Source organism: Saccostrea cucullata, unplaced genomic scaffold, assembly GCF_032062105.1.
Source record: "Saccostrea cucullata isolate Sc308-1 unplaced genomic scaffold, CSIRO_AGI_Scuc_v1 ctg6691, whole genome shotgun sequence".
In the NCBI taxonomy this organism is placed as follows: Eukaryota; Metazoa; Mollusca; class Bivalvia; order Ostreida; family Ostreidae; genus Saccostrea; species Saccostrea cuccullata.
In genome coordinates this window covers 67,511-75,780 of record NW_026939908.1, presented here as the reverse complement: position 1 = coordinate 75,780, position 8,270 = coordinate 67,511, and the positions used below count along the sequence as shown (strand labels likewise).

The following is an 8,270-nucleotide window of genomic DNA, read 5'->3' as shown; positions in this document are numbered from 1 at the left end:
ATAGGCCGAGTTCGAAATACGTTACTCATAATCTGAATTTCTAATATAAGTAAATGACAATGGTATAGAGAGGCATGCAAAAAAATCTTAGTGAGCAATATGAATTGTATATCATGCAGCAATGAAAAAATAAAATAACTTTTTAAAATGAATCTTTAAAATGCTTTTATATTGTTTTTCCGTTCCGCTTTTAGCAACACCAGAAAAAGTTGCAAGACGAGATGAATTTAAATGGCATCGAGTAATCTATTTTCTCGATACCACTTTTAATCATTCTGTTCTATGGAACGCCATCACTGCGTTATAGCAGAACACTGCGATTACATTGTGTCAACGTTCCATTACATTATGTCAACTCTTTATGACATTTACTCGCACTTCTATTGCATTGTGTCAACTTTCCTTTACATTAGGTCAACTCTTTATGACATTAACCCAGACTATTATTGCATTGTCTCAACTTTCCATTACATTACGTCAACTCTTTATGGCATTAACCCACACTACTATTGCATTGTCTCAACCTTCCATTACATTATGTCAACTCTTTATGACATTAACCCACACTAATTACATATCCTCAGTTTCTTTACTTATTCTTATTCACTCCGCAGCTCTATTAAGTATTGGGTCAAAAATGAGATCGAACTACAGAGTGAATCTACAGATATTCGGGTGGGTGGGTGGGAAAATAACCGAATTACCTACAGTTGTACCTTCTCTTTAAATTTGACGTCTATCCCTACCAATCTGGCATGAAAAGAACCCCGCTGCTGCGCTCAATCACGTGACGTCACTGAGGATAATCACATATCCTCGGTTTCTTTACTTATTCTAATTCACTCCGCAGCTCTATTAAGTATTGGGTCAAAAATGGATCAACTCCAGATCTCCAACACCAGGTCCATACTGTTACGACACGCACTTCTTCCCAATACTCGTAAAGAAAACTAAAAGTAGTGTCGTTTATCATGTTTATTAAGAAACATCACAATAATATCCAAAGTTATACACATAAACATTATCAGCAGAGTCCTTTATCATTCCATAAATGGATTTTTGAAGTTCGAAAAATCCCAAAATTGCTTAAAAATGTTTTCTACTTCATTGTCTGAAACTAACAAAGACAGTTTTTCAGCCGTGCAACATGCATCATTCAGTTGAGTTGCTCTCGAGTAATAATCAGCCATTTTTGCACCTGACCAACCTATGTGAGACATGACACTATCTTGCTGTACACTTTCCCCACCCATTGCCAACGTGACTGCACAACCAGACCGTAAACTATGCGGTGTTTCACCGCCATCTATTCCCAAAGTTTGAAGATAAAATTTTAAACGCTCGTATATAGCAGAATATGTAACGGGTGCATCAAGAACTTTCCCACCCTCTGTCACTAGACGAAAAAGATATCCTGTTGATAAGTTTAAACCTAATTTTGAGGTCAATGCGAAATATTGTTCCAGAGCAGATATGGAGCAAATTAAGGTATCTTTACATCTTTTAATGATAAACAAATTACTCTTCCCATCGCCACCCCTCAAAGTTTTACTATATGTATGACTGAAAACATAGCCAGATTTATCTGGTAACTCTTTCACTTCTTGTACCAGAATATTTGAAATATCGGATGCCCTATCACCCGCAAAGAACTGTAGCTTAAACATTGCTTGATCCCGTATCAAAGTATATTGCTCTCTTTAAGAACAATGGTAATCCGAACATTTCAATTGATCTTCTATAAGCGAAGCTATAGACCTAACTTTTCCTATAAACATAGGTTTTATTTGCTTAGGCAAGATCCTTGCTTTTGCTTGTTCCTCTTTTACAGCTGTAACATATTCTTTTACCAAAGGAGAAAAAACAGGATTCCCGAGATTTAAAATATCATTCCAAGTGCCCCCTTTGCCATATTTTCTGAAAATATGCCCTAACTGAGTAACCATAACCGCTAAAGTATTAGAAGACTGTACAGTCTTACAATCGCATATATCACATCTATTCTGTCCAATAAAATAGCAATCATTTTTATGAAGTTTTGTTTTTCCAGAGCTATCACACCATACTAAGAATCTACAAACATCTTTTGGAGATGCCTCAATAACTGATGGGGAGTGTGGAAGTGCATGGAGAAATCCAATGAATTTCTGTTCTAAGCTATTTCTCTTTCTAATGGACTGTTTTGATTGCTGCTGTTGATGAAGTGTTCTAAGCCTTTCATCTATTGCACCCAGGTCAATATCCCTCTCATCCTGAAACAAATCAGGAAAATGTTAAACGATGTGCATATAAATCCCACTTTAACCCCTCGCTATTTAAACTATAACCTTTCTTTGACGGGAAACGCAACACATTTACGGAACCCTTTACACCAATACACACAGAGTGTTTTGCATATCTCTGAAGGAAAGCTTCCCAAAGTGGGGTAGGCTGAAATTTTGGTACTATGAAAGTACAAACCCTAACTCTCTGCTCCTTTAGTAACTTTAATATGGGAAAGATAAGAGCAAATGGGGGAAAGACATAGGGATTCTCCTCAGAATAAATATCCTGAGCAAATACATTCACTCCCGCACTCCTTGGAGATGGGTGTCGAGTGAAATGCCTTAATGGTTGACCTACTCCATCTAGCATAGCGTAAGAGTCGCAAGCCATTAAGTCTATTGTATGAGGACCATACAAACACTCAACTTTTCCCCATGTGTCGCTACTTAACATTGTATCCTGAACATCTACCAAGCGGGATGGTTCATCTGCCAAATTTTCTTTCGATGGAACATATTCCAGATTCAGTTCAATGTTATGTTCAAACACATACTGAAATATCTGTTTCATTATACAATTAAGCTCTCTATTCCTACTACCTTGGTTCTGCCAAGAGTATAGTACAGCTTTATTATCAGTTAAAATATCTAACCTGTGATTTTTAATTTCTAATCCTAATGACCAAACAGCCTTAAGTAATGCCTCAGCTTCCTTTAAATGTATGGGCCTGTTGTCCCCTTCCTCCCAAAAGTCGCCAAAAGCAACACCTTTTAGGTTTCAAGACAAAACTGTAACCCCATAACGAAAAGATGAAGCATCTGTTGCTAAATAAAGCTGATCATGCTTCTCTGAACGCCACCTAACACAACCTTCCCAATTATCCAAAAATCTCCAATGTTCAATCTCCTCCCTAAGAAATTCATCTATCTGAATAGCCTTACTATTTCTTCGACATTTTGAGATTGCATGATTGACTTCCCTAGTGTACAACTTTGCAGCTGGAATCGCAAGATTCATGGAGATATATTTTCCAGCAAAACGCTGCAAAGTAGTCAAATCTACTTTATCTGCATTTAGAATCTTTTCACGCAAACTGATAAATGATGCTAGTTTTTGCTCTGGTAAAACATATGCCTGCCTTTCAGAATCAATCACAAACCCCAAGTATTTCACTTTCGTTGATGGGAGCAATTGACACTTATCCAAAGCTAGAGTATATCCTAACCTAGAAAGAGTCTCCAAAACAATTACCACTGTTCGAATAACTTGATCATTTTTCCCATCCCTAGGACATACAAAAAATCTATCATCAATGTACTGTAGTGTTGCAATTCTCAAATTTCTAAAATAATTTGTTACTTGCATCCCTATTGTTTGATAAATGAAAGGTGAGGCCTTCCACCCAAAAGGCAAGGTAGTATGGACAAATACCCAACCAGCAAATTGAACACCAAAATATGTTTGTGAATTACAATGCAACCTCACATGATCATACCCAGATTTCTCATCACAGCAAAACATTTCATCTTTACTTTGGATGAGACGGTGAGCGTGTTTCAGTGTTTCCAGTTGAAATGGATTGTCTTTAATCCAAAGGTTCAAATATCGCTCGTCATGACATAAGCGAGGTTTTGAGGGTTCAATAGTTAATGGCATCACAATGTGAGGCATTTCACATTGACCCAACTTCCCTTTCACACGCAAGGAACCATTTTTTATCTTCTCTAATAATTGGGATTTTATGAATGGAACGAAGTTTTTACAATGACTTGAATTTTGAAAATTCTGTTTTAGAGGTTTCTCAGAACTAAATGATTGTCCTTTAAAATTTCCTTTAAATGCCCGAAAGAAAGGATGTATATCTACTCAATCTTTTAACCAATTAGACACTAAGGTTGATTGATCTGTCGTGCAGTTCTTTAAGAGATTATCCCAATGGGTAGCAGACTCATGAAGTTGTCCTGACACAAAGTGTACCGGATCTCTTAATTGTATTTCTGCCAATTCTCTTTGAGCTGCCAAGGAGGGATTTCTTTCCCCTAGTTTTACCCATGTAGGTTTTTGGCGAATGTCATCCAATTCCTGATCTAGACAAAATTGTATATCTTGTTCCCAATTTGGAAGAACTGGACTACACGTAACAGTTACCTACAAAACAATATCCATGTAGATACATTAAACCTACATGAGGTACTCTAAGGTGAAAGAAAACCCCACTTTAGCAGCTCATGTGAACAAAGTCCACAAGAGAATTAGTCTCTCTGAGCTGATAAAGGAAGTCTTTTACTACTGATGTAATTTATTAAAATAAAACATTTAACTGATTACAAGTCTCATAAGTTTATTATTAATGTCTTTTATTAAAATGAAACCACTACACTAATTATCTAATAACATAAATGACAAATGTTCTTTAAAACTGACAAATCTTCTACATGTGATATTTCATGTATCACTAACAAATACAAAAGAAAGTAATTGTTCAGTCTGGAAAAAGATTTCACACTTGCTTCATTTAAACTACTTGTTTTGCTTCATCGCCTTAAACTTCATACAATCCTTGATGAGATGGCCCATAGACCCGCAATAAAGGCATGGTCCTATTGGTTTTGACCCACCCTGGTTCAGTCGCCCCCTATGCCTTGGCCTATAACCCTGATAACTCGGATTAAACATATATCCATAATTATACCCCTGGGGTTGGTAGGGCATCATTAATGGCATGGGTGGGAATGAAGAGTACAAATTGTGAAAGGGAGAGGAAGACGATTTCTTCTCTTTGTCCGATTCCTTAGTCTCCTCTTGTTCTTTTTTTAGATTTTACCAATGCTTTTCCCACCACATCCGAGGCTTTACCCCCCATGACACTTAAGACTAAAGTAACGAGGTTAATTTTCCCCTGATTTCTCGAGGCTTGTCTATACAGTTCTTCATATATATCAGCATCATCAATTTTTGCCGATCTAGACGTTTTGGCCAACTCATCCAAGGCTAATAGAATGAGGGCCTCACTGGGGCTGTTTTGGTTGGCCAAAAGCCTCACCTTTTCTTTTATTGCTTCAACTTCTTTCTCGGTCGTCTGGGTGGTAGTTGTACTTGCCGATGAGACTTTTGCTTTTTTAGTCTGAGGCACCTCATCATTACGCTCTTCGTTTACAGCGTCTTCCGTTTCCTAATAAATAAATCAAACTTTAATCAACTGTCCCATATCTGCCCTGCTAGTAGTCACACAAATACAAGTAAAACATTGAATTTTCGTTACTACTTTCTATTTACTAAAATAACTTCCGGTTGTATCTAATATCAAAACCAACATCAAGAATTCTCTCCGGAATACTGATAACAAGTATCACAGGAGATCTCGTCGGCTGCTGGAACGCACGCAGCAATGACCATCTTATCTCTACAAACACTTACCAAACGTTGCAAGGTCTGGGAGGCCGGCTGGCCAACCTCATTGGCCTGAATGATTGTATATGTAATAGATGTCGAAGGTTCGCCTCTGTCGCTTCCTTCTGCGCCATATCTAGTATTTCCTTTTCGTCCTCCCCAGTAAGTTCGCGAAAAGCAGAAATCAGTTCCCCGCGGGGCATGTCTTCCATGGATGTAGTACTTTTTATTCTCGCAAACGACGTTACTCTTCCCGTTGCCTTCATCTTTCTTACAATGGGAATAATATTCTTCCCTTTCATACTATGTCTCCGTTTTAAAACAACGGGTGGCATCTGAAATAATATATTACTAAAATTAAGCACTTTCCAATAATAAAATTGTCTCAAACAAATTCCACATCTTGTTATAATTATGAATAATAAAGATCTCTTGATAAAATGCTTCGAATTATTACACTTAACAAACTGATTAAGAAGCCATTAGTACAGACTATAAACATTACACCCAACAATTTCCTGATCGAGATAATAGCACACGTGCACTGGCGCACTGAAACCCGACACCTCAAAGGAATGGTCAACAGATCGCATTATCTATTTGCTCTAGCCACTGAATCCTGTTTAAGTTAATAATCTTTGTTTTCCCAGTGTTTTCTTGACTGCATCATGTGCCATCCAAAACATGCAAAAACATATCGCACACTAATACTACTAATAGAATTTTTATTCTATAGCCACCAAACTAGTAAAGCCAATCAAACAATGGCCGACCCGGCCCCAATGCCACCAAGGCTCTTAGCCACCAAGGCTTCATTTTTTTAACTTTATATGTTCCCTATGCCACCAAGGCATTCACAATAGCCACCAAGGCTTAGAACCACCAAGGTTCCCCATTATTTTAAAAAAAAAATAAATATATATTTACCTCTCCTGCACTTCTTTGTTTCTTATCTCGGTACAAGCGCGTCTTCTCCGGCCAAAGTCTGGCATGAAAAGAACCCCGCTGCTGCGCTCAATCACGTGACGTCACTGAGGATACTATTGCATTGTCTAAACCTTCCATTACATTATGTCATCTCTTTGTGACATTTACTAACACTACTATTGCATTATCTCAACTTTCCTTTACATTAGGTCAACTCTTTATGACATTTACACACACTACTATTACATTCCGACAACTTTCTTTTACATTATGTTAACTTTTTTATGACATTTACTAACACTTCAATTATATTGCGGCAATCTTTCATTGGATTATATCAGCTCTTTGTGACATTATGTCAAAAGATTTTTACGTGGTGTTCAGATACATTTATATAATTTCAACTCAGTATTACATTATGTGCACTCTCTACTATTTGGTCTAAGTAGTTCATTACCTGATGTGAATTTATTTATATTTGATATCAAGTCGCTATAATACAATGTCTGAATTTCATTACACGATGTCAAAAAATTGTCACATATGGTCAATTCTTTTACTACATTATGTCATCAATATGCTACATGACGACGTGAATCAATTTCATGATGTGAATTTGCCCTTTCTTTTTGACAAATCGTTATTATGTTATGTCATTGTGTCTTTACATTGTGTCAAAAATGCTCCGCCTCTTGTCAGCATACATGTATCTTAGGCTATTTCGTATTGACCAGATGTGGAAAGCTCATATTATACTGTGCGCACTTTTCTACATTATGTCGATTCACTATTACGTTATGCGAACACGGGTATCCTCGGCCTTTATATGAGCATAACGTATTTTCCGCGTTCCGCAGGCACTAAAAATGGCGGGAGAGAAAACAGTCGTAGAAGAAATTCTCGGCGATTTGGGAATGGCATATTAAATGAAAAGGTAAAGCGACAAATGATTGACAATCTTGAAACGTGCAGCGCAAGGCCTTCACACTACAACTGTGAATTAAAGTCAGATTCGAATTTCAATGGCGTTTACTTAAATCTGATAATTAAATAAATCAAATATTATGAGTTGAGCAGCATTTTTTTATTTTCATTTTGAATTGTTTTTTTTTTTTATAGAAGTCTTAAACTTCTTATCTTATTAAGAACATTGTCATATGTTTTCTTTATCAGTCTCTACCTCTCCGTTTTATTAAAGTGTTAACACACCGTATAATAAACGTGCAACGGTGGGTTTGGGGTTGGGGGCAAGAATCCCGTCCTTCCATCTTTAGTGACCAAAATATACATAAGATTAATAAATTTATTGGTTTTGATTTGTAGGACATTGCATAAGATTAACTGAATTAAGTTGAAAACTTTTTTTCTATAAAACTATAAAGCCTTGGACCCCCCCCCCCCCCGGTCTCCAACCATATGCCGTCCCCCTTCCTTGTTCAAGATTCCCATATCCGCCACTGATATGTGCCCATGCATGCTTGCTAAGGCATATTCAACTGATTTAGACTGGTATATAGATTTTTGTAATAGAATTCTGGCACTGGAATGGTTGAAAATTTTCTAATTCCTTCTTTGAAAGGGGAGGTCAGCCAGAAAAAAAATTCTACTCGAAAAAAACAGTCCTAATTTTTTTTTCAAATATACTACATTACCCTTAGTGGACTATGCTTCAAGAAAAAGTGGGGATG

The 8,270-nt window shown here is 37.0% G+C and overlaps 1 pseudogene; it reads right to left on the bottom strand.

The window, feature by feature from the left end:
* Window positions 1-622: 622 nt before the first annotated feature.
* LOC134254269 (uncharacterized) lies at window positions 623-6,248 on the bottom strand (annotated as a pseudogene).
* Between the last annotated feature and the right edge of the window lie 2,022 nt (window positions 6,249-8,270).